Source organism: Acinonyx jubatus, chromosome C2 (genome assembly GCF_027475565.1).
Source record: "Acinonyx jubatus isolate Ajub_Pintada_27869175 chromosome C2, VMU_Ajub_asm_v1.0, whole genome shotgun sequence".
Lineage (NCBI taxonomy): Eukaryota > Metazoa > Chordata > Mammalia > Carnivora > Felidae > Acinonyx > Acinonyx jubatus.
Genome location: NC_069384.1, coordinates 112,507,724 through 112,535,595, shown reverse-complemented (window position 1 = coordinate 112,535,595; position 27,872 = coordinate 112,507,724). Strand labels below are relative to the sequence as shown.

At 37.2% G+C, this 27,872-nt stretch overlaps 1 protein-coding gene and 1 long non-coding RNA gene across 6 annotated transcripts in view; both read left to right on the top strand.

Moving 5' to 3' along the window:
* RNF13 (ring finger protein 13) overlaps positions 1-27,872 on the top strand; it is a 157,044-nt gene that overhangs the window by 116,860 nt on the left and 12,312 nt on the right. The gene's annotated exons all lie outside the window — the stretch shown is intronic.
* LOC128315278 (uncharacterized) lies at positions 5-3,075 on the top strand. The gene is made up of 2 exons (XR_008297938.1): positions 5-354; positions 385-3,075. It is a non-coding gene; the product is annotated as an uncharacterized LOC128315278 (long non-coding RNA).

Here is a 27,872-nt window from a genome sequence, read left to right as displayed (position 1 = left end):
AAGTGGATATTTTTATTTTCTAAATAATCACCGTTAGTTTATTTAAGAATACATTCTGACCTTACTCTAGAACTACCTTCTGTATCTTTGCCATACCCTGTGCCTAATACTCCGTTAACAGTGAGCGGATGTGGGAGGTGGTCTTTTGCTGTGGGGTACTCTGGTGAAGGCAAGAGAGGGGCAAACGGTCTGCAGAGAATTTATGAACAGTAGTGAAACTTGACCAGAATGCTTCTTCTTGTCATCATGTGCCGGCATTTCTGAACCTAAGTGGATAAAATACTTCTGTGCATTAGGATGGTCTACTCTCCTTGACACTGGGTCCACTCTCTCTCCTACCATATACCACCCACTGTATTAACATTGCATTAACTAAACACATAGTTAATACTGTTGCATTAACTAAACACACATGTAGCTATTATATGTCAATGTATTTTAAATATATTGTTTGATTTGATTTTCATATTCCTGTGAACTGGGTACTTTAATGGGCATTATGGTTGAGGAAACAGAGGGTCAGAGAGGCAAAAAACTTTAATGCCACACAACCAGTACTGACAGAGCTGGGGAGGGGTGTGTGTCTAATAATCTAGCCAATGTAATTTCTACTGCTTATGCTTTAGTGAGCTTTTAGTGCAGGTACATGCTTGTTAAATCCTTTTGGCTAGTAGTCCCCAGACTCTTCAATTCTATATACCAGTAAAAGTGTTCTGTTTTTTAATTCAGCAGAGAAAATGCATAGAGAGGAGAAACGGTGAAGGCATTAAAATTTAGTTCTGCCAAAATTTTATTTTCCAAGTAATAAAGTGTTTTTAAAACCTTCCGTTTATAATAACCATTATTTTATGAAAAATATAAAATTTAATTAAAAAAGGAAAAACCACATGTTAAGAGGAATAAATAGAGACATTTATAAAAATGTACTGCACTGTCATCATTCAGTGTGGATTAAAGTAGAAGTTATTCATAGGCCAGAAGTAGTTTGAGGACTGGCTTTGGGGATCACTTTTTTTAAGCTCCATTTTGTGCTTATTCGTGTGTTTCCTAAACCCAGAAAAAAAGTTTAAAAAGTTGATACTGTCCTGGGCATGCATAGTTTGTTTTTCATCAGAATAAGAGGAGTATAGGATTTTAAGCAGAGGAAAGGTAATATGTCAGTTAAATATTAAAAGGGTCTTTCTGCTGCTATGTTAAGAACAGGGTATAGAGGGATAAGGGTTATATGCAGAGAGACCAGATAAAAGGCCATTACAGTAATCCAAGTGAGATATGAATGTGGGTTGGATTAAGTGGTAGCAGTGGAAGAGGTGAAGAAATCTTAAATTCTGGATATATCTGGAAGATTGAATACAGTGGATTTATTAGTGGACTAGATGTGGGGAGAAAAACCATGGATGATGCCAGATTTTTGGTGTCAGCAACAGGAAGAATGGCATTGCCCTAAACAGAAATAAGAATGGTTAATGAATGGTGGAGCAAGTTCTTAGTGAAAATTGAGGAAATTCGTTTTGGATATATGGAATTTCAGATGTCTAGTAGATGTTATAAATGAGTCTGGAGTTTGAGAGGGATCTGAACTGTAAGTATTGTATAAAGATGTATTTAAATCATGAGTCTGGGTGACAGTACTAAGAGAATAAGTATAGGTGGACAGAAGAATACCAAAGACATACTGGGGCATTCCAACATTAAGTAAGAAAGAAGAATAGGCAGTAGAGACAGAACAGGAGTGAACAGTTATGTCGGGGGGACATCAGAAGAGAGTGGTTTACTGGAAACTGAAGAGATGCAAGTCCATCAAAGAGCAAGGAGTGATAACCTGTGTCAAATACTCCTGATAGGTAAGTAAGATGAGAGCCGACAGCTGACCTTCAGAAGTTATTGATTATCTTTGGTGAGCAGTTTTGACAAGCCAAAAAACCAGTTGTGATGGGTTTAGGACAGAATGGAAGGAAAAGGATCAGAGACAGTAACTGCAGACAATTTTTTCAAGAAATTTAACCACAAACAGAAGCAAGGAAATGGGGTAGCAGCTAGCTGGTGGAGAAGTCGGGTTAAGAAATAGCACATTTGCTGAAGGAAATTGATGATAACAGGTGACCGATGGGAGAACTGCTATAATACCGTCTTTGAGCAGGAGGAATGGGCGCTGGTGCACAAGTCGGTGGACTGGCCTTACATGGTAACATGGAGAGTTGAGCTAAGGGAAGGTGGAAATATGTGGGTGCAAAATCCTGGGACATGGGTATGGATGGTGGTAAGTCTGGAAGTTTTCTTCCATTTTCAGTCATCGACTGTAGATGATGATGGGAGAGGAGATACTGGAGGCTTAAAGCAGAAAGGTATGAAATATTCTGGGAGAGTAAGTGGGCAGATGGACCAGGGCAATGAACTATGATTGCCTGGCAGCCTGAACCTCCCTTTAAGGTTTATTCTTATGAACCAGTCAACATAATGGTGTTTTTCTCATTTATTTATTTTGAGAGAGAGAGTGCAAGTGGCTGAAGGGCCAAGAGATGGGGAGAATCTCAAGCAGGCTCTGCATTGTCAGCACAGAGCTCCACATGGGGCTCAAACTCATGAAACCATGACCTGAGCCAAAATCAAGAGTCGGACTCTTAACCAACAGAACCACCCAGGCACCCCTGGAGTGGTGTTTATCCTTACCATCCTGTTTTTTTTTGTTGGTTTTTTTTTCTGTTTTTTGTTTTTAGTGTGAAGTATAACACACAAGAAATAGAACATAATTAGCACCTCAGAAACGACTGTGTACCCTTCTAGATTATAATCCTTTCCTTCTCATTGGAAGATCATCCATTATGATAATCATTTCGTCGTCTTTGTATTAAGTTTTACCACCTGTGTATTCATTCCAAAACAATATGATTGAATTTTTCCTGTTTTTGAATTGCATTTTTTTTAAGTTTTTATTTTAATCACTTGGTGCTCATCACAACAAGTGCACTTCTTACTTCTTAATCCCCATCACCTCATCCCCTCCTCTGGTAACCATCAGTCTGTTCTCTATGGTTAAGAGTCTGTTGCTTGGTTTGTCTTTCTGTCTCTCTCTCTCCCTGCCTCTCTCTCTCTCTCTCTCTCTCTCTCTGCCTCTGTCTCTCTCTCTGTTTCATAAATTCCACATGTGTGAAATCATATGGTATTTATATGTTATTTTTCTCTGGCCAGTCATATGGTATTCATCTTTCCTGGCTAACTTATATTGCTTAGCATTATACTCCATCCATGTCATTGCAAATGGCAAGGTTTCATTCTCTTTTATGGTTGAATAGTGTTCAATTGTATGTACATGCCACCTCTTCTTTATCCACTCATCAGTTGATACATGAGCTGCTTCCGTATCTTGGCTATTGTAAATAATGCTGCTGTAAACACAGGGTGCATGTATCCCTTTGAATTAGTGTTTTTGTACTCTTTGGAGAAATACCCAGTAGTGTCATTGCTGGATCATGTCATAGTTCTATTTTTAACTTTTTGAGGAACGTCCGCACTATTGTCCAGAGTGACTGCACCAGTTTACATTCCCACCAACAGTGTAAGAGTGTTCCTTTTTCTCCACATCCTCATCAACACCTGTTGTTTCTTGTGTTTTTGATTTTAGCTATTCTTACAGGTGTGACGTGTTATCTCCTTGTTGTTTTGATTTGCATTTCTCTAATGTTGAGTGATGATGAGCATCTGTTCATGTGTCTGTTGGCCATCTGTGTGTCTTTTTTAGGAAAATGCCTGTTCATGTCTCCTGCCCATTTTTAAACATTTTTTTTAAATGTTTGTTTATTTTTGAGAGAGAGAGAGAGAGAGAGCGAGCACGAGTTGGGGAGGGGCAGAGGGAAAAGGAAACAGAATCCAAAGCAGCTCCAGGCTTTGAGCTGTCAGCACAGACCCTGATGTGGGGCTCGTACTCATAGACTGAGAGATCATGACCTGACCCAAAGTCAGATGCTTAACTGACTGAGCCACTCAGGTGCCCCTGCCCATTTTTAACTGGATTATTTGTTTTTTTGGACGTTGAGGATTTGTTGTTGTTGTTGTTGTTGTTGTTGTTGTTGTTGTTTGTTTTAGCAGGAATTGAGTTTTATAAGTTCTTTATATATTTTGGGTATTAACCCTTTATGAGGGTTAATTTGCAAATATTTTCTTCCATTCACTAGGTTGCCTTTTAGTTTTGTTGTTTCCTTTGCTGTTGTGCAGAAGCTTTTTTATTTTGATGTAGTCCCAACAGTTTATTTTTGCTTTTGTTTCCCTTGCCTCAGGAGACCTATCTAGAAAAACGTTTCTATAGCCGATGTCAGAGAAATTACTGTCTGTGCTCTCTTCTGGGATTTTTATGGTTTCAGGTCTTACATTTAGGTCCTTAATCCATTTTGAGTTTATTTTTGTATATGGTGTAAGAAAGTGGTCCATTTTCATTCTTTTGCATATAGCTGTCCAGTTTTTCCAGCATAATTTGTTGAAGAGACTTTTTCTCATTGCATAGTTTTGTTTTCTTTGTCAAAGATTAATTGACCATATAACCATGGTTTTATTTCTGGGTTTCTTTCTATTCCAGTCTGTTGATCTATGTGTCTATTTCTGTGCCAGTACTGCACTGTTTTGATTACTACAGCTTTGTATTATATCTTGAAATTTGGGATTGTGATATCTCCATGTTTGTTCTTCTTTTTCAAGACTGCTTGGCTCTTTGGGGTCTTTTGTGGTTCCATACCAATTTTAGGATTGTTCAAGTTCTATGAAAAGTGCTGTTGGTATTTTGATAGGGATTGCATTAAATCTATAGATTGCTTTGAGTAGTATGGACATTTTAATGATATTTATTCTTCCAATCCATAAGCATAGAATATCCTTCCGTTGCTTTGTGCCATCGTCTATTTCTTTCATAAGCTTTTTATAGTTTTCAGAGTATAGTCTTTCGCCTCCTTGATTAAGTTTATTCCCAGGTATTTTATTTTTGGTACAATTGTAAAAGGGATTATATTTTTAATTTCTCTTTCTGCTGCTTCATTATTAGTGTATAGAAATGCAACAGATTTCTGTATAGTGATTTTGTATATTGCAAACTTACTGAATTCATTTATCAATTCTAGATATTGGTGGCGTCCTCAAGGCTTTCTGTATAATAGGATCTTGTCATCTGAAAATAGTGAACGTTTTACTTCTTCTTTACCAATTTGGATGCCTTTTAGTTCTTTTTGTTGTCTTATTGCTATGGCTAGGACTTCTAGTACTATGCTATAGAAAAGTGGTGAGAATGGACATCCTTGTTCTGTTCTTGACCGAGTATGATGTTAGCTGTTGGTTTTTCATATATGGCCTTTATTATGTTGATGTATGTTCCCTTTAAACCTACTTTATTGAGGGTTTTTATCATGAATGAATGTTGTATTTTGCCAAATGTTTTTTCTCTACCTACTGAAATGATTTTATGGTTTTTATCCTTTTATTGATGTTATATATCAAGTTGATTGGTTTGTGAATATTAAACCAGCCTCACATCCCAGGAGTAAATCCCACTTGATCTTGGTGATTTTTTTTTAAGTGTATAGTTGGATTTGGTTTGCTAATATTTTTGTTGAGGATTTTTACATCTATGTGCATCAGAAATACTGGCCTGTAGCTTTCTATTTTGTGGTGTCTTAATCTGGTTTTGGTATCAAGGTAATGCTGGCCTCATAGAATGAATTTGGAAGCCTTTCTTCCTCTTCTATTTTTTAGAATAGTTTGACAAGAATAGGTATTAACTCTCCTGTAAAATGTTTGATAGTATTTACTTGTGAAGCCATCTGGTCCTGGACTTTTGCTTGTTGGGAGTTTTTTGATGAGTGATTCAATTGCATTGCTCGCAATCACTGTTCAAATTTTCTATTTCTTCCTAATTCAGTTTTGGAAGGTTGTATGTCTAGGAATTTATCCATTTCTTCCAGGTTGTCCAATTTTCAGGCAGTTTTTCATAATATTCTCTCATAATCCTTTGGATTTCTGTAGTATCAATAGTTATTTCTCCTCTATCATTTCTGATTTTGTTTCACTTATCTCTCTCTCATGAATCTGGCTAAAAGGGTATCAATTTTGTAATCTTTTCGAAGAACCAGCTCCTGGTTTCATTGATCTGTTCTATTGGTTTTTTTAGTTTCTATTTTATTTCTGCTCTAATCTTTATTATTTCTTTCCTTTGTTCTTTTTCTAGCTCCTTTAGGTGTAAGGTTAGGTTATTTGAGATGTTTGCATGCTTCTTGAGTTAGGCCTATATTGCTATAAACTTATAAAAGCTTTGCTGTATCCCAAAGATTTTGGAACACTGTGTTTTCATTTTCATTTGTTGCTATGTATTTTTTTTTTAATTTCCTCTTTGATTCTTGGTTGACCCATCCATTGTTTAGTTAAATGTTATTTATCTTCCATGTATTGGTGCTCTTTCCAGATTATTTTCTTGTGGTTACTTTCTAGTTTTACACTGCTGTGGTCAGAAAAGATGCAAGGTATGACTTCAGTCTTTTTTAATTTGTTGAAATTTGGTTTTTGGCCTAATATGTGATCTCTTCTGGAGAATTTTCCATATGCACTTGAAAAGAATGTGTATTCTGATGTTTTAGGATGGATTTTCTGAATATACCTGTTAGATACATCTGGTCCAATATATCATTCAGAGCCAGTTTCCTTATTTATTTTCTGTTTGGATGATCTATTCATTCATGTAAGTGAGGTGTAAAGTCACCTACTATTATGGTATTACAATCGATTAGTTCCTTCATGTTTGTTACTGGCTGCTTTATGTATTTGGGTGCTTCCATGTTGGATGCATAACTATTTACAATTGTTGTATCTTCTTGTCGGATTGTACTCTTTATATACAGTGACTTTGTCTCTTATTACACTCTTTGTTTTGTTTTTTTTTTTAATTTTTTTTTCAACGTTTATTTATTTTTGGGACAGAGAGAGACAGAGCATGAACGGGGGAGGGGCAGAGAGAGAGGGAGACACAGAATCGGAAACAGGCTCCAGGCTCTGAGCCATCAGCCCAGAGCCCGACGCGGGGCTCGAACTCACGGACCGCGAGATCGTGACCTGGCTGAAGTCGGACGCTTAACCGACTGCGCCACCCAGGCGCCCCCACTCTTTGTTTTAAAATTTATTTTGTCTACCTTGGCTTTTTTTTCACTTCCATTTGCATTTTAAATGCTTTTCCATCCTTTCACTTTCAAGTTGCATGTGTCTTTAGGTCTGAAGTCTCTTGTATGCAACATGTGGATGGGTCTTGTTTTTTTTTAAGATTTATTATTTTTTTAATTTTATTTTTTATTTTTTAAAATTTACATCCAAATTAGTTAGCATGCAGTGCAACAATGATTTCAGGAGTAGATTCCTTAGTGCCCCTTACCCATTTACCCCATCCCCCCTCCCACAACCCCTCCCGTAACCCTCAGTTTGTTTTCCATATTTATGAGTCTCTTCTGTTTTGTCCCCCTCCCTGTTTTTATATTATTTTTGCTTCCCTTCCCTTATGTTCATCTGTTTTGTCTCTTAAAGTCCTCATATGAGTGAAGTCATATGATTTTGTCTTTCTCTAATTTCAGTTAGCATAATACCCTCCAGTTCCATCCACGTACTGCAAATGGCAAGATTTCATTCTTTTTGATTGCCAAGTAATATTCCATTGTGTGTGTGTGCGTGTGTACGTGTATGTGTGTATATATATATTCTATATATATTCTATACACACACACACACACACGCACACACACATACACATCTTCTTTCTCCATTCATCCATTGATGGACATTTGGGCTCTTTCCATACTTTGGCTATTGTTGATAGTGCTGCTATAAACATGGGGGTGCATGTGTCCCTTCAAAACAGTACACCTGTATCCTGTGATAAATGCCTAGTAGTGCAATTGCTGGGTCGTAGGGTAGTTCTAGTTTTAGTTTTTTGAGAAACCTCCATACTGTTTTCCAGAGTGGCCGCAACAGCTTGCATTCCCAGGGTCTTGCTTTTTATCCATTCCATCACCCTGTGTCTTTTGATTGGAGCATTTAGTCTATTTACATTCAAAGTAATTATTGATAGGTATGTACATATTGCCATTTAGTTAACCGTTTTATGGTTGTTTTTATAGTTCTTCTCTGTTCCTTGTTCTCTTCTCTCATGGTTTGCTGGTCTTCTTTAGTTATATACTTGGATTCCTTTCTTTATTTTTTGCATATCTGTTCCTGGTTTTGATTTGTCATTCCCATTAGGTTTGTATATAACATCTTTTGCATATAGCAGTCTATATTAAGTTGATGGTTGCTTAAATTTGAGCCCATTCTTTACTCCTCCTTTCACCTTTTAGTTACGTGTGTCAAACTTTGTATCTTTTTATTTTATGAATCTCTTGACTAATTTTATAGATATACTTAATTTTATTGCTTTTATGTTTCCTACTTTTTTTACTCCTCCTTATGGACTTTCCTTTCCACTCAAAGAGTCCCCTTTAACTTTTCTTGTAGGGCTAGTTTAGTGGTGATGAATTCCTTTAACTTCTGTTTATCTGAGAAACTCTTTATCTCTCCTTCTATTCTGAATAATAGCTTTGCTATATAGAGTATATACAGCTTTGCTGTATAGAGTATTCTTGGCTGCAGGTTTTTTTTTTTTTTTTTTTTTTTTTTTTTTCCAGCACTCTGAATATATCGTGCCACTCCCTTCTGGCCTACAAAGTTTCTGCTGAAATATCAGTTGATAGGCTTATTGAGTTTCCCTTGTATGTAATTGTTTTCTCTTGCTGCTTTTAAAATTCTCTTTGTCACTACTTTTTGCCATTTTTTTTGTTTATTTATTTTTGAGAGAGAGACAGTGTGTGAGCAGGGGAGGGGCAGAAAGAGAGGGAGACACAGAATCTGAAGCAGGCTCCAGGCTCGGAGCTGTCAGCACAGAGCCTGACACGGGGCTCGAACTCACAAACCAGAAGATCATGACCTGAGCTAAAGTTGGACACTTAACCAATTGAGCCACTCAGGTGCTCCTGCCATTTTTTAATTACTGTGTGTCTTGGTGTGGACCACCTTAGGTTGATTTTATAGGGCGGTTCTTTGATTCTTGGATCTGGATTTCTGTTTCCTTTCCCATATTTGGAAAGTTTTCAGCTATTATTTCTTCAAATAGGTTTTCTTCCCCCTTTTCTCTCTTTTTTCCTGTAGGATCCCTATAATGCAGATGTTATTACACTTGATGGTGTCACTGAGTTCGCTAAGTCTGTTTTCAGTTTTTGTTATTATTTTGTGTCTCTCCTCTTCAGCCAGATCACTTTCCATTACTCTGTCCTCCAGGTCACTGATCCATTCTTCTGCTTCCTCTAGTCTACTGTTTATTCCTTGTAGTATATTTTTAATTTCAGTTATTGAATTCTTCACCTTTGGTTGGTTCTTTTTAAATTTTTTCTATATCTTTGTTAAGCATCTCACTGAGGTCCTTCACTTTTTTCTCAAGTCCAGTGAGTATCATTAGGACCATTACTTTAAGTTCTTTGTCAGGCATATTAGTTATCTGTTTTGGTTAGGTCTCTTGCTAGGACTTTGTCCTGTTCTTTCATTTGAGACACATTCCTATGCCTCTTCACTTTGTTTAACTGTGTCTGTTCCTATGTGTTAGGAAAGTCAGCTGTCTCCTGCTCTTGAAAGTAGTGGCTGTATGAAGAAGAGGTCCTGTAATGTCCTGCAGTGCAGTGTCCCCTGTTCATCAGAACTTGGTGCTTCAGGGGTGTCTCCCATGTGTGTTGTGTTTGCCCTACTATTGTGGCTGAGTTGCTTTTACTTTCAGGCCCAACATCTGCAATGGCTCTCTTTGCCCATTGTGGGCATGGTTTGGTCCCTATGTTGTTAGTGGGACAGTCTGAGGCCACCTTGGGCTTGAGTTGAGTCAGACCAGGCATTTTCTAGAGATGTAATAGCATATAACTGCAGGGCACTTTCCCTGTATTGTCCCTTGAGAAGCTTTTACTGGTGGGAGGGGCCTGCAGTCAGACCAGATATCAGCCCTCAGCCCACTGCTGGGGTGCAGTTGGAATGGTGTGTATGGTTATCTTTCCTTCTCCCTGGGGCAGGAGTCACTTTGGAGGGGTGCTGGACCCTGTTGGGCCAGGCTTGCAGCACTACTATGGATGGGCTCCAGGCAAGGGCATATTGGAGGACGCAGGTCTGTAGGAGAATGCAAGGGTGGGACACACTGTTAGCAAATTAGGTAGGAAATGTTGCTGCTTTGCTGGTTCCTGCAGATGTGTCCATGTATCTAGGCTGGGGGGTGGGGGAAGAAAATGGGGCCTGCCAGCTCCTTTGTTCCTGGAGAAGTTTTGCCTCCAACACACATTCTGAGATTATTAACCATATCCCCTTCCTGTATACCCCAAGCTTTTTTTCCCCCCCAAACTAATGCTTCTATGCTGTATCTCCGTGGGGCTGTTCGTTGTGCTGTCTCTTTAAGGGTGGGGATTCTGTTTCCTCTCACCCACCTGGGTCTCTCAGAGCTGAGCCTGCTGATTTGTAAAGTTCCTGATGTTAAGCCCAGCTGGTTGTAAGAAGTCATAAAATTATGCCCCTTTGGTTTTCATGCAGGTTTCCCCATGCCACAAGTGATTGGTGTGAGGGTCTGGTCCTCTCCCCTTTCTGTACCTGTGGTTTCCCTCCCTCCCCTAGACAGTCCCAATGAGCTCTTGACAATGTCTCAACCCTTCTTGCTGTCTGCAGAGTGGCCTTGTCTCTACATTGAGTTGTGGAGAGTCTGTTCTGCCAGTTTTTGGGTCCTTTTCTGGGTTATTTACACTGATGTACATGTTATCTAGTTGTATCCATGGGATGAGGTGAGCTTAGGGTCCTCCTATTCTGTGATCTTCCTCCCAGGTTCCAGAACCTCATTCCTTTTAGTGGCTGAGGAATATTTTATTGTGTGTTTCTACCATGTTTTGTTTATCTAGTCATCTGCTAGTGGATACATGGGTTGCTTCCACCTTTTGGCTCTTATGAATAATGCTGCAATGAAAAACTGTTGTAAAAGTATATGTTTGAGTTCTTGAATTCAGTTCTCTTGAGTACATACTTAAGTGTGGTATTGCCACGTCATTTGGTAATCACTGTTTAACTTTCTGAGGAACCACCCATACTGTCTTCTACAGCCACTGCACCACTTTACATCCTGAGCATCCGTGCAGAAGGTTTTTATTTCTCCATATCCTTGTCAATGTCCTTTGAAACACAAAGTTTTTAATTATGATGTCCCAATGTCTCTATTCTTTTTTTGTTCATGCTTTTATTGTCATAATTAAAAATAGCCAAATCCATGGTATGAAGATTTTCTTGCATGTTCTAAGAGTTTTATGATTTTAGCTCACACTAGGTCTTTGATCAGTTTTAAGTTACTTTTTATATATAATGTGAGGCTCCAAGTTTATTTACATATATATGTGTATATACACGCACATACATACATAGAGCATTAAAAGGCAATAGTTTGAACCATTTGTTGAGGAGATTCGTTTTTCCTCATTGAATGGTCTTTCACCCTTGTCAAAAATCTTGGCCATACATGTATGGGTTTATTTCTAGACACTCAAGTCTCTTTCATTGTTCTGTATGTCTGTCCTTAAGCCATACTGCACTGTTTTGATTACTTTAGATTTGCAGTGTATTTTGAACTGGGAAGTGTGACTTCTCCAACTTTTTTAGAGTGTTTTAGATATTCAGGATCCCTTGCAATTACATTTGGAGGACCACATTTTCCATATCTACAAAAAAGGATATTGGAATTTTGATAAGGATTGTGTTGAATTTATAAATTGCTTAGGGTATTATTGCCATCTTAATATTAAGCCTTCCAATTGATGAACATGGAACATCTTTCCATTTTATTTAGGTTGTCTTTAATTTCTTTCACCACTATCTTATAATTCTTAGTGTACAAGTGTTCCACTTTGTTAATTTTTTTCCTAGGTATTTTATTCTTTCAGCTGCTGTTGCAAATGGAATTGATCTCTTAATTTCCTTTTTGGATTGTTCACTGCTGGTGTATAGAAACCCAACTGATTTTTATATAATCTTGTAACCTCCAACTTTGCTGAATTTATAGCTCTAGTAGTTTTCTTATGGATTCTTTGGGATTTTCTATATATAGGACTATGTCCTCTGTAAATACAGTTTTCAATGTGGGTTCCTTTGCCTTCTTGTAGGAATGCTCTATGATAATGTTTGCCTTTAGGTATTTTGTGCTCTGGTTTTAGGCACATACACATTAAGAATTGTTATGTCTTCTTGGAGTATTGAGCCCCTTATCATCATATAATGCCCCTTTTTATCTTTGATAACTTTCCTTGCTCTGAAGCCTGCTGTATCTGAAATTAACATAGTTACTCTGCTGTCTTTTATTAGTGTTATTAGCATGTATCTTCGTCTGTTCAGGCTACTGTGACAAAAAATACCACAGAGTGGGTAAACAACAAACATTTATGTCACATAGTTATGGGGCCTAGGAAGTCCAAGATTGAGATGCCAGCAGATTGGATGTCTGTTGAGAGCCTACTTCCTGATTCGTAGACAACTGTCTTCTCACTGTGTCCTCATATGGCAGGAGGAGCAAGGGAGCCTCTAGGGTCTCTTTTATAAGGTCACTAATACCATTTGTGAGGGCTCCACCCTTATTGACTTAATCACATCCCAAAGTTCCAAATTTCCTCACATTGGGTATTAGGCTTCAACATAAGAATTTTAGAGGGACACAAACATTCACCTAAAGTGGCATGGTATCCCTTTCCCTGTCCTTTATTTTTAATCTGTGCCTTTATTTCAAATGGGTCTCTTATAGATAACATATAGTTGGCTCTCCCCTGTGTTTTGATCTACTCTGAAAATCTTTTAGTTGATGTATTTAGACCATTGACATTTAAAGCGATTGTTGATTTAGTTGTATTAACATCTACCATTTTGTAAGTGTACTTTTTATTATTGTTGCCTTCATTCTTTGTTCCTATTTTTGTCTTCCATTCTTTTTCTGCCTTTAGTGGTTTCAGTTGAGCATTTAAATGATTCTACTTTTTCTCCTACCTTAGTATATTAATTATATTTCTTTATTCTAGTGATTTCCCCACAGTTGCACTATACATTTACAACTAACTTTCAAGTAACAATATACTGGTAGTGAAATACTTTCTAACAAAATATTCCTAATTTCTTCACCCCGCCTTCCATGGCTTGTATCATTGCTTTTGTTCATTTCATATATACATACACCTATATAAACATTTAGATAAGCATACATAACTGAATACATTGTCGCTACTATTATTTTGAAGGAACTGTTATCTGTTATATTAAGAATCATAAAAATGAAAGTATTTTACCTTAATTTATTCCTTCTCTAGTACTCCCCCTCCCTTTATGTATATTTGCATTTCTGACCTATATCCTTTTTCTTCTCTCTGTAGAACTTATTTTAACTTCTCTTGCAACATGTTCCTTCGTTTTGTTTGTCTGAGAAAGTATTTTACCTTCACTTTTGTGTGTGTGTTTAAATCTTTTTTTTTCTTAATTTTGGTAAAAAACACCTAACGTTAAATTCATGCTCATAATCATTTTTAAACACACGGTTCAGCAGTGTTAAACATATTATATTGTTGTATTGTAGATTTCTAGAACTTTTTTTGTTTGAGAGAGAGAGAGAGAGAGAGAGAGAGAGAGAGAATAAATCCCAAACAGGATCCATGCTGTCAGCACAGAGCCCGACACAGGCCTCAAACTCACGAACTGTGAGATCATGACCTGAGCTGAAATCAAGAGTCAGATGCTTAACTGACTGAGTCACCCAGTCACCCCTAGTTTTCTAGAACTTTTTAATCTTGTAACACTGAAACTATATTCATTAAGCACTTATTTCACCTTTCCAGTCCTCCCAGTTTTTGGTAATCACTTTTCTCCCTTCTATTTGTATGGTTTTGAATACTGTAGGTACTGCATATGAGTAAAATCATATAATTTTTTGTCCTTCTATTAACTTACCTATTTTGCTTAATGTGTCCTCTAGGTTTATCCATGTTATAGCACATGACAGAATTCCCTTTTTTTTTAAAGCCTGCATAGTATTCCACGGTATGCATATACCTAAAGTTTTCTTTATTCTTGCTTCTGTTGATGGACATTTGGGTTGCTTTCACCTCTTGGTGATTGTGAATAATGCAGTTGTGAACATGGATGTGCAAATAACTTGAGACCTTATTCTGAATTCTTTTGGGTATATATCCAGAGTTGGGATTGCCAGATGATGTAATAATTCTATTCTTAATTTTTTTTGGTAAAATTTAGGTACTGTTTTCTATAATTACTGTGCCATTTTACATTTCCACCAACCATACATACATAAGGGTTCCAACTTTTCCACATTCTTGCTAACATTTATTTTCTGTTCTTTTGATAATAGCCATCCTGATTGGTGTGAAGGGGCTATCTCATGGTTTTGACTTGCATTTCCCTAATGATTAGTTATACTGAGTATTTTTTTATGTGCTGATCAGCCATTTTTATATCATCTTTGGAGACATGTCTATTCAAGTCCTTTACCCAAGTTTTCATTGGGTTATTTGTAGAAGCTCCATATATGTATTTTTGGATACTAATTTTTCAGATATAGGATTTGCAATTACTTTCTTCCATTCTGTATGTTGCCTTTTTACTTTGTTGAGTGTTTCTTTTGACACACAAGTTATTTAATTTGATGTAATTTTTTTTTTTTCAATTTGTCTATTCTTTCATTGCCTGTGCTTTTGGGGTCATATCCAAGAAATCACAGCCAAATCTGGTGTCCTAAAGCTTTTTCCCTATGTTTTCTTCTAAGAGCTTAGGTCTTACTTTTAGGTATCTCGTCCATTTTGTGTTCATTTTTGTATATAGGTCCAACTTCACTCTTTTGAGATGTGGAAATTTAGTTTTCCCATCACCTTTTATTGAAGAAACTATCCTTTCCTCACCGTATAGACTTGGCACCCTAGCCAAAAATCATGTGACCATACATGCAAGGGCTTATTTCTGGGTGCTTTACTTTTCTTTTGGCTTATGTATCTGTCTTTGTCCCAGTACTACACTGTCTTAATTACTTAAAATTACGGTGGCTTTGTACTAAATTTTGAAATCAGAGAATCTGAGGCCTTCAACTTTGTTGTTCTTTTTCAAGATTGTTTTAGCTCTTTGGTGTCCTTTGGGATTCCATTTGAATTTCAGGACTTTTTTTTGCCTTATATCTGCAAAAAATGTCATTGGGATTTTTGAAGGACATTGCATTGAATCTATAGATCACTTTAGGTAGTGTAAATATTTTAAGAATATTAAGTCTTCCAATCCATGAGCACAAGATATCTTCCCATTCATTGGTAACTTCTTTGATTTCTTTTAGAAGTGTTTTGTAGTTTTCAGTGTACAAATCTTTAACCTAGTTGGCTAAACTTATTCCTAAGTATATTTTTTATGCTATAATAAATCGGATTTTCTTAGTTTCCATTTTACATTGATCATTATTAGTGTATAGGAATGCAACTGACTTTTCATTTTGTATCCTGTAAGTTTGCTGAACATATTTACTTATTCTAACAATTTTTCTTGGAAATACTTACGGCTCTCCACATGTAAGATCAAGTCATCTGCCAACAATTTTTTTTTCTTTCAAATTTGTATTCCTTTTCTTCATTTTTCTTGTGTAATTCCTCTTGGGAGGGAGGAGTGGGCATCCTTGACCTATAAAAGTTTCAGTCTTTCCCCACTGCACATGATGTTAGCTGTGAGTCTTTAATATATGGCTTAATTTATTATGTTGGGGTGATTTCATCCTACTCCCATTTGTTGTATTTTGTTTTTTAATCTTTTGATGTTTATGTTTATTTTTTAAATGTTTATTTGTAAAGTGGGGGAGGGGCAGAGAGAGGAGGAGACACAGAATCTGAAGCAGACTCCAGGATCTGAGCTGTCATTACAGTCTGATGCAGGGCTTGAACTCACGGACTGTGAGATCATGACTTGAGCCAAAGTCGGACGCTTAACTGACTTAGCCACCCAGGCGCCCCTGTTGTGTTTTTGTTTTTATTTATTTATTTATTTATTTATTTATTTATTTATTTATTTAAAAAAAAATTTTTTTTTCAACGTTTACTTATTTTTGGGACAGAGAGAGACAGAGCATGAACGGGGGGAGGGGGGCAGAGAGAGAGGGAGACACAGAATCGGAAACAGGCTCCAGGCTCTGAGCCATCAGCCCAGAGCCCGACGCGGGGCCCGAACCCACGGACCGCGAGATCGTGACCTGGCTGAAGTCGGACGCTTAACCGACTGCACCACCCAGGCGCCCCGTGTTTTTGTTTTTAAATCATGGAAGTGTATTGAACTTTCTCAAATTTCCTGTCTGCATTGAGATGATCATGTTTTCTCTCCTTCATTTGTTAGTATGGTGTATTATATTGATTTTTCATATGTTGAACCATCCTTGCTTTCCATGTATTAATTTCACTCAGTTGTAGTGTATGGTCCTTTTAATGTTCTGTTGAATTTGGTTTGAGAATATTTTCTTTAGAGTTTTTGCATCAATATTCTTCAAGAATTTGGTTTGTGATTTTATGTCTTTGGTTTTGGTTCTAGGGTAATGCTGGCCTCGTACAATGAGTTTGGGAATAGTTCCTCCTCTTTGATTCTTTGGAAGAGTTTGAGGATTGGTGTTCTTTAAATGTCTGGTAGAATTTAACAGGCATATAGTTTTGGGCTGTTCTTTGTTGGGAGATTTTGGAATACTGCTTTAATTTCTTCACTAGTTATTGGTCTGTTAAGTTTTTTATTTCTTCATGATTCACTCTTGATAGGTTGTACAATTCTAGGAGTTTATCCATATTTTCTTGGTTATCCACTTTGCTGGCCTATAATTATTCCTAATAGTCTCTTTTAATCCTTTTAATTTGGGGGACTTCAGTTGTAATGTCTCATATTTCATTTATAATTTTAGCCATGAATCTTCTCCCTTTCTTATTCTAACTGATGGTTTGTCCATTGTGTTGCTCTTTTCAGTAAACCAACTCTTTTGCTGATTTTTCCCCATTTTTTTATTCTCTATTTCATTATTTCTGCTCTAATCCTCATTATTTCCTTCCCTCTGCTAACTTTGAGTTTATTCTTCCTTTTCTAGTTCCTTGAGATACTATGTTAGTTTGTTGATTTAAGAACTTCCTTCTTTAAATATAAGTGTTTACTGCTATAAACTTTCCTTAGTACAGCTTTTGCTGTATCCCATAAGTTTTGGTATGCTGTGTCTTCATTTCCATTTGTCTCTAGATATTTTCTTAATTTTCTTTGTGATTTATTCTTGGACTCATTAGTTATTTAAGAGCACATTGCTGAGTTTCTACCTATTTGTGGATTTTCCTGTTTTCTTTCTCTTGATTTCTAGTTTCATTCCCTTGTGTTGGAGAAGATACTCTATTGATTTCAATCTTCTGAAATTTGTTAACATTTATTTTGTGGCCCAACATGTCTCCTTACCTTGGAGAATGTTCCAGTTGCTCTTGAGGAGAATGTATATTCCACTGTTACTGGTTGGAGTGTTCTGTACTACAACTGTTTGGTATAATTGGCCTATAGTGTTGTTCACATACTCTGTTTCCTTATTGAACTTGTGTGATGGTTCTGTCCATATCTGAAAGTCAGGTTATTGAAGTTTCTTACTACTGTCATGCTTTTTCTTTCTTCCTTTAGTCAGTGTTTGCTTCATATATTTGGTACTCTAATGTTAGGTTGCATATATGTTTGTAACTGCTATGTTTTCCTAGTGAATTGACCCTCTATTATTATATAATGTCTTTGGCTCTTATGACAGTTTTTATCTTAAATTCTGTTTTCTTAGATTTAAGTGTGGCCACTTCTCTCTTGAGGCTCTCATTGGCATAGAATATCTTTTTCGACCTTTTCACTTCTACCATGTGTCCTTAGATATAAAATTATTCTCTTGTAGACAGCAAATAGTTGGATCTTTTATTTATTTATTTGAGTGTGTGCAAGCAGGGGAGAGGGAGAGAGAGAGAGAGAGAGAGAGAGAGAGAGAGAGAGAGAGAGAGAGAGAGAGAGAATCTTAAATACGCTTCTCGCACAGCATGGAGCCTGACATGGAGCTTGATCCCGTGACCCTGGTATCATGACCTGAGCCCAAATAAAGAATTGGATGCTCAACCGACTAAAACACCCAGGCACCCCTTGGATTTTTAAAAAATCCATTCAGTTGATCTATGTCTTTAATTGGCATTATTTAAGCCATTTACATTTAAAGTATTTACTGATGGGGAAGGACTTACTATTGTCATTTTATTCATTTCCAGTCTGTCTTGTAGCTTTTTTGGTCTCTTTCCCTCTTGCTGTCTTCATTTATATTTTGTTGGCTTTTTATGTGTATAATGACATGTTCTGATTTCTTTCTCATTTCCCTTTGTGTATATTCTATCAATAATATTTGTGATTATCATTACAATTACACAAAACATCTTAAAAGTTATAGTCTGTTGTAAACTGGTGACTTCAGTTATGTATAAAAACTACTCCAAATCTGCCTTCTCCCATTTTGTTAATTATACAGATTTTTATATTACATATATCCATTAACATTGATTTATAATTACTTTTTATGCTTTTAAAAAACGTATTCTCTACATTTTTGTGATTTGCTCACTGCAATTGCACTACTATAGTATTCTATATTTATCTGTCATTACTTATACCAGGGAATTTTATAGTTTCATTTGGTTTTGTGTTGCTTTGTGTTGTCCTCTCATTTCATTTTATAGGACTTTTTCCAGAATGTCTTATAGGGAAGGTCTAGTGGTGATGAGTTTCCTGTTTTGTTTTTCTTTTTTTTTTTTAATCAGGCAAAGTCTTAGTTTCTCCATTGTTTTTGGAAGAAGTTCTTTTTTGCTAGCTATAGTATTCTTTGTTGGCATTTATTTTCATTCAGTACTTCAAATATATTATCCCACTCCCTTCTAGCCTGCAAGGTTTCTTCTGAGAAATCTGATAATTTAAAAGGAGTTCCTTTGTGACAAGTCACATTTTTCTTGCTACCTTCAAAATTCTTTATCTGTGATTTTTGATAGTTTGATTACGATGTGTTTTGGAGTACATCTCTCTGGACTTCTCCTTGTTGGAACTATTTGAGATTATTGACTTTGTAAGTTTATTTCTCTCCCCAAATTTGGGATATTTTGGCCAGTTCTTCAGGTAGGTTCTCTGCCCCTTTCTTTTCTTCCTTCTAGGATACCAGTAATGGATAGGTTTCTGTTTGATGATGTCCCAGATGTTCCTTAGGCTGTCTTCATTTTTCTTCATTGCTTTTTTATTTTTGTTCTCTACCTTGGAAATTTCAAAAGGCCCATCTTCAAGTTCACAGATTCTTCTGCTTGGTCAAGTCTCCTGCTGAAACCCTCTATGAAATTTTCAATTCAGTTTTTGTATTCTTCAGTTCCAGAATTTGTTTGGTTTTTCATAGTTTTGCTTTGTGGATATTATTTTTCTCATGTATCAATTTCCTTATTTTGTTGTCTTTCTTCTTTTTAATTCATTTAAGGTCCTTTTAACAATACTTTTTAATTCTTGGGCAATTTTTAGATTTCTTTCTTTAAGTTTGGTTTCTGGAGATATACTTTGTTCTTTTAAATGTGTTATGTTTCCTTGCTTCTTTGTGTATCTTATTTGTTATTGGGATTTGGGCATTCGAATAATCAACCAACTCTCCCAGATTTTGCAGTCTGGTTTCTAACAGAGAGGACTTTCTCCCTGACTAGAGATATGGAGACCTCTCAAGCCCTTTCTGGGTATGCACCCTCTCTGGGCTTGTGCACGTTATCTCCTGTTTGGAGAGGTTTGCTGGTTTCTACTCAGGCTCTCCCCCTGTTGTACATCTACAATATTGCAGCTTCTTGTACTATAGTAAATTGTGATACTGGAGCTCTACCTAGTGTGTGCCTGTAGTACTGCAGACTCTAGGGCCTATTGGATTTTTTTCCCCCAGAGATCCCCAACCTGGGGACTGTTGGTACGTGGACCCATCAAGACAAACTCCCCTTGGGCAGTCCCTCTAAAATTCTGACTTTGGACATACATTCTACCTCCCCAGGTAGAAAACAGGAATTGGGGGTTTCCTCCCAAACATGATGTGTCAAGAAAGAGGGGCTTTGGTATGACAGAGTGGATAGTGTCATGCATTTTCTACTGGGCTTTTTGATGCTGTTGGCTTCACCCATGCCTGGGGTACAGAAACCTTTTGTTTTTTAGATTCTTTACAGGAACATTTGGTCCGTCATTAAGTCTGTGTCTCCATGGCCAAAGGCAGATCTAGGGCTTTCTTTTCTGTCATCTTGCTGACATCATTCTTTTCCTTTGCTTTTGAAGGGTAATTTTGTAGGGTACAGAGTTCTAGGTTGGTGGGGTTTTTTTTCTTCAAGACTTTAAACATTCGCTTCACTCTTTTTGTTCACATGGTTTCCAAGGAGAATCAGATGTAATTCTTATCTTTGTGCCCATATAGGTAAAGTGTTTTTCCCCCTCTGGCTTCTTTCAAAATCTTTTTTTGTATCTTTGATTTTTCTGCAATTTGCATATGATATGCCTGTCTAGGTGTAGTGTATTTTCAGAATTTATTCTGCTCCATGTTCTCTGATATTCCTGCCCCTCCCTTTTTTTTTCCTTTTTAGATCTTATGTTAACATAAGGGAGAATTTTCAGTCATTGCTTCAAATACTGTTTCTGTGCTTTTCTCACTTCTGATATTCTCATTGTGTATATGGTACACTTTTCTTTATTCTTTTAGTTATCCTACAGTTCTTGGGTATTTTGTTCTGTTTTTTTTTTTCCTTTGCTTTTCAATTTTGGAGGTTTCTATTGATGCATCATTCACAGAGTCTATCTTCAACTTTGTCCAGTCTGTTGATGAGCCCATCAGAGTTATTCTTCTGTTAGTGTTTTTTGATCACTAGCATTTTAAAAAAATTCTTAGACTTCTCATTTTTCTGCTTACATTATCCATCTGTTCTTTCTTGTTGCCTGCTTTATTTATTAGAGCCCTTAGCATGTTAGTTGTCTTAAATTCATGGTCTGATAGTTCCAATATCCTTGTCATATCTGAGTTTGGTTCTGTCTCTTCAAACTGGTTTTTTGCCATTTAGCGTCCCTTGTAATTTTTTGTTGAAAGCTGAACATGATGTTCTGAGTTAAAGGAACTACAGAAATAGGTCATTGGTGGTGTAGTCATAAGGTGTGGGGGGATGAGAAGTGTTCTTTAGTCCTTTGATTGTCTCAGTCTTTTAGAAAGCTTGTGGCTTTGGGCTATGAACTTCACAAATGCTTCTCAGTTTTTTCCCAGCCTTTGGTGGGACCTGATGGCTATAGACGTTGGAACTGGGTATTTGCCTTCTAACATGTTAGACTCTGATGAAAACCACAGTAGTTTATGGTCTGGTTAAATAGTTTTTCTTGGGTGCAGATTTGTTAAGAACAGCATGCTCTGGCATATTTCAGAATGGCTACTTTTCCCCCTCCCCTATCAGAAGTCCAAGGGGATTATTCTCCAGTATTTGCTCTGAGAACCTGGTAGAGCTTCACAAGGTAAAACAAAAATGTTCCAGTTCCCCTGGATTCTTAACTCTTCGGCTTGTACAGACTGAGCCTCTGGCAACTCATTAATTACAGTTTAGGTTTCCCTACCCCAGTAGTAGTTCCCATGGAAGCCTCTGCTCAGGAAGTTTCTGCTCTGATTAGTTGTGATCTCTGTATCTACCTGTCTATAACTCCAATTTTGGGTGCAGTAGTTTGCCCTATGACTTCACTTCTCTGATCTAAGGAATGATTTTTCAGTTTGCTCAGCTTTTTGTTAGAACAATGATGACTTCTATGCTCCTTCTATGCTGGACCAGAACCCCCCACCCCCACCCCAGAGTTTCCAACTCTCAAACTTGTCCATACTGAGCCTCCAGCAATTAATCAATTACAATTTATGTTCTTCTGTCCTGATATGGGTTCCCACAGAGTGGAAAATTCACACCTTGGTTATATGTGTCTCTCTGGATCATTGATTTACCTAGAAGTGAAACTGCCAAGTCACAAAATATGTATGTCATCAAATTTAATGAGTGTGCCACACTCCAAGGGGTTTATACCAGTTTACCATCCTACAAGAGTTCTATGAGAATTGCTGTTATTTTACACATTTCCAGGTCAGTCTGGTATCCTTATAAAGTTTTAGGTCTGATCACGTCTACCAATCTTCCATTTTGTGCTCTAGTACCAAGAAAGCTATTTGTTATTTCTAATATTTATTTTGAGAGAGAGAGATCACATGAGCAGGGGGAGGGGTAGAGAAAGAGGAGAGAGAATCCCAACTAGGCTCCACGCTCACATGGGGCTTGATACTACATACTGTGAGATCATGACCTGAAATCAAGAGTCACTCAACTAACTGAGCCACCCCAGTGCCCCTATTTGTTAATATTACTACTGATTTATAGATGACTTTTGAAAAATGCTTTTAAAAAATACTCCTCTTACGTAACTTCTATAGTTAATTCTGAATTTAAATATCTATTCATGCATTCAGTAAATATATACTAGGCCCTTGCTGTGCTCTATCTAGGCACACTGTTGTACCTAAACATTAAGGATGCAATGGTAAACATAAATCAACAAGGAACTGTCATATTTCAAGTTTCTTATAAAATTAATATCTCACACTGGTTTTCCTTACCGAATAGAGAGTTTAGAAAACATTTTGATTTAATTCGTCTTTTTGTAACTTCCCAATACATAAAATTAGGCCTTTCATTTTAAAATTAGCCTACACCTTGAAGATATTTTTTTTGTGTTGTATTATTTTCAATTTCTATGAAACATTCATACCTAGCAAGGCTTACTTAGTAGGAACCTAAATATTTGCCCCAAATTATAGTTAAATCATAAGCCATTTAAATTCATTTACACTAGCCCTAAAAATAGTTACCAGCAGCTGCCAGAGTTCCAAACCTTTGCTAATGTGTCCTCTATTGTATCCACTGACACAATAGAGACAATAGTTTCTAATTTGCACAGCCACATTTGGAGAGTGTAAAACTTTGTTCTTAACATACCTGTGATTATCCTGTTTTAAGCCAAATTAGGAGAAATTTAGAACCAATGAGTAAACGGATTAATTTCCTCTTAGAAGTGGCAGACTAAACACATTTTAATAGTTGTTATTGTCTGTGAAAAAGTCATACTTCTTTCCCATAATTATGAATGAAAAGGTTAAGATAAAAAAAAATGGTTTCCATATCAACATAGAATTGGAAACCACATTTTTTTAAAAAGTTTGCCAAAAACCTTAAACTTGATTTTTATTTCTTGGTTCAGATGCTTGGGGCTACACAGTCGAGAGTGTGAAAAGACTGTCAGGTTCTGCACTTTCAAAGGCTAATGATAATGTTGAAAACTGAGTTTTTTGTTTTGTAAATGTTTGTTTTTGAGCATGAGTGGTGGAGGGGCAGAGAGGGAGACAGAGAATCCCAAGCAGGCTCCATGCTGTTAGCACAGAACCCAGCACGGGGCTTGAACTCATGAACTGCAAGATCATGACCTGAGCCAAAATCAAGAGTTGGACACTGAACCAACTGAGCCACGCAGGTGCCCCTATGCCTTTCAAGTTTAAGTCAGTAAGTACTTACTGAAGTAAGCCAGTTTGTCAAAAAGAAATCCCACCCACTTTTTCTTGTGGTAAATTATCTTACCAAGAATTCTAAATCCAGGCTGCAACATAAAATTGCACAGGTTGTACACTGCACAGCTCTAGGAGGTTATTGTTCATTCTTTGCCATCAGATTTTTATTATTTTTAACAATTATTTTTTGGCAGAGAGTAATAAAGTGCCTTAAGGTAGTACTGCTTTTTTCTTAAAAGCATACTGTGCATAAAGGTGCCAACTGAGCCAGTAGAATTTCTGAACATAGAATGATTGATGTAGCACTAGAACCATCTTGAAAACCAACCATCCATGCAATCACCCAAATCCAGAATGCAGACACATTATGGGACAAAGGACCGAGTTTATTTAACAAATAAGATACACAATGGGGGCACGGTATTTTTAGATTAAAAGAGACAGGTTACCAACCAGGTGCAATGTTTGGATGCTGCTTGGATCCTAGTTTGAGTAAATATCTGTAAAAAATTACAGATTTGAGGCAACTGAGGAAACTGAATATGCCTTGGGTACTGGGTGATATTAAGAAAATAGTTCATTTTTTTAGATGTGATAATAGCACTGTGGTTGTTTTTTTAATGTCCTTATCGTTTAGAGATACATACTAAAGTATGTGTTGCTAAAATGTTATGTCTCAATGTTTGCTTTAAAATACTTAAGGGCTGGGTGGCTCAGATGGCTGAGTGTCCAACTCTTGATTTCAGCTCAGGTTATGATCCTAGGGTCATGGGATTGAGCCCTTCATCAGGCTCTGCACTGAGCGTGGAGCCTGCTTAGGATTCTCTCCTTCTGCCCCTCTATCCCACTCATGCTTTCTCTTTCTCTAAAAAAAAAAACAAAAAGCAAAAACAAAATCTTAAGGAAAAAAGTAGAAGGTGGATCTAACAAAAATAGTATATTGAGAATTGCTGAAACTCAGTGATGGTAATATGAAGTCATCTTATAATTTTGTGCATGTTTGAAAACTTCTCTCATTAAAAAAGAAAAAAGGAACTACATATTCTTACTGGATCTAGTAGAAATCCAGTAGAAATCAGTGAACAATGTTCATTATATTACCTCTTCTTTCTGCAGGAATTGTTCCATTTTAGGAATTATAGAGGGCCCCCAAATTCGGCTGAAGTCACAAGTTATTTCCTTTCCTAGAGCTGGTTCCTGGGTTTTCTTCTACCACAGATAAACTTTGGCAATTTGTATCACAGCCATAATAACTGGAGGGGTGGGAGTAGTTCTTATGAATCCCATAGTGGTGTGCAAGTCAGCAGTTAATTTTTAGGAAGTCAGCAAAATGGTATGGTGGAAATACAAGATTTGGAACCAAAAGACTTGGTTTTGTGACTAGATGTGTGACCTCGAGCTAACCACTTAACCTACCTCTGATAATACCTGCACTAAGTACCTCTAAGATATGAGAAGAAAATCATGACTTTTCAAGTACAAATGACAAAATCATGACTTTTCAAGTGCAGATTATTGTAGACCAGAACTAAGCAAGTCTAGGCTCTTGTTAACTATATTCAGGATGTCTTAACTTCTGAAGAAAAAGAAATGTGAAGTTGTTATGTGACAGTGTCTGCTTTAGGTCTTATTAGATGGTTATTCCTCTCAAGTACTCAGAATTGTTTTCTAACCATACAAAGCACATTTGTTGAGTACTCTGTTATGGGAAATGTTTGCATGTATATTGCTCCATTTGGCCTCTTAATCCATGACCTATTTTTATGAATTTTTTTTAAAGATGTTTTTCTCCATCCAATAGTATTATGTCAGCAAACTTTCACAGGCTGGTCATCTTGTGTGACTCATTTTAGTAATTAAACACACGTTTAACTGGTTCCATGTTGGCCACAATCAGGAAGAAACAATGAAACTTTCACAAAGTTAGGTTACAGTTTCTGCCCTCCAGGAGTAAAAAAGGTATGCTGTGGTCCAGAGATTCTCAACCTTTGTCTGCTTTATGCTGCCATAGACTTTACATGTGCAATTCACTGCCATCAGTAACTTCTCTTATATGCCTGTTTCTTGGTCCTGGCGTGTCGTGGGTTGAGTAGGCACTTGGTAGCACTGCTTCTGGTCAGTCATCAGTACTTTTAGTCTTGTTCTTCTGTAAAACAGGAGGCTCCTTTGCTGCCATTTATCTTTTGGTTCACTGCTTAACAGCAAACATTTGAGAGTTTTGTGTGCTAGGCACAGATCTGTGGGCTTTATATCAGATTATCTTCTCCTTAGTTCTTGCCTCTTCCTAGCGAGCTGTTTCAGATGACATCCATGGTTTTATGTCCTACCCAGACCTTTCTTCTAAGCTCCAGGCCAGTCCCGTATCTCCAGTTAGCCAATAGACATCTCTGCCTAGATAATCTATACAATCTTCACACTTAATTATGTCCCAAACTGTTTTCCCTTCTGCATTAGTCAGCATATATTTGACCAGCTACTGTGTTTGGTGTTGGGAGATCGGAACTCCCTGTCCATAATGATATACAGCAAGAAAACCTCCATGGTTTATTCTGAGAATCATTTATATGTAAGAATAAAGTCAAACTTCTACTTTAAGCCTAAGGGTCTTATGGTCTGAGCCTGGCTTTTACCCCTCACCTCATCCCATTCTCTTTGCATCTTACATTCTAGCCACATGGGCTACTTCCTGTGCCACCCATACATCCCTGCTTTGTTTACCTCTAAGTCCCTATTCTTCCTTTAACCTCTGCTTTAATATAATTCATGGTGTCGAGCAGGCACTTATTCTATATTTGCCATGTAAATGTCCTTGTATGTCTGTTATTATAATGGACATTTTAAAAAACTTACAGATCAGAAATGTGATTCCCATTTTCAAAGAATTTCTAATGTAGGGCAAATGTAATTTATATATATTTCCATGGAAAGTAAGATTTCCCATCACAATACAACATTTCTTATATTACAATAAAATGTGTGATCCAGTGAGAAAGTCTAGATACTCTACCTTTGCAGAGAGAGTGCGTTCTGACACACTGTGGTCTAAATAAGCTGCAAATGTTGTTCAGGCTATAATTAATCTTTAGTAACAGTTACACATTATTTCAGGATAAAATATAATCACAAAACACTAACCATCTCTTTATTATTTAGAATTAACTTATCCATTCTTGGTTTATTAAAAAAAATTTTTTTTAAACGTTTGCTTATTTTTGAGACAGAGACAGAGCATGAACGGGGGAGGGTCAGAGAGAGAGGGAGACACAGAATCCAAAGCGGGCTCCAGGCTCTGAGCTGTCAGCACAGAGCCCGACGCGGGGCTTGAACTCACAGACTGTGAGATCATGACCTGAGCCGAAGTCAGACGCTTAACTGACTGAGCCACCCAGGTGCCCCATTCTTGATTTAAAAAAGAAATTGCGGGGCGCCTGGGTGGCTCAGTCGGTTAAACGTCCGACTTCGGCTCAGGTCACGATCTCACGGTCCGTGAGTTCGAGCCCCGCGTCGGGCTCTGTGCTGACAGCTCAGAGCCTGGAGCCCACTTCGGATTCTGTGTCTCCCTCTCTCTCTGACCCTCCCCTGTTCATGCTCTGTCTCTCTCTGTCTCAAAAAATAAACGTTAAAAAAAATAAAAAAGAAATTGCCAGCCTGTTAATTGCTTCCATTCCCTCTCCTGCTCGTGTTGTATCCTAATAATGCCAAGTAAAACACTTAAAAGTTAAGCAAACAGCCATCATTTAAAATTACATACATCATCTTTGATTTAACCCCTCTCTTTTATTACGTACACCTAGTCCCCAGATTCAATGAGTTGTTCTTTCAAAATGATTATTGGATCAGAGCATCTCTATCCATTCTTGCAAGCCCTTCATCAGTTTGTTACTTGAATCTTGGGAGTGACAATCCAGTCAGTCTTACTGTCTTTAGGCTCACTGAGCTCTGTATCCCAGGCCTGGGTCCCTTCAGCACACTGATCAACAGTTGTTAAGATGCTATTTCATACATCAATCATTCCTCTGCTTGAAAGCTTTCAATTGATCTCTGTGGCCTAAGAAGTCATTTCAGAGTCCTGTTAGTATTCACAGCTTTTCATAATTTGTCTCCACCACACTCATCCAACCTTATTTTCCACTGCTCTTTA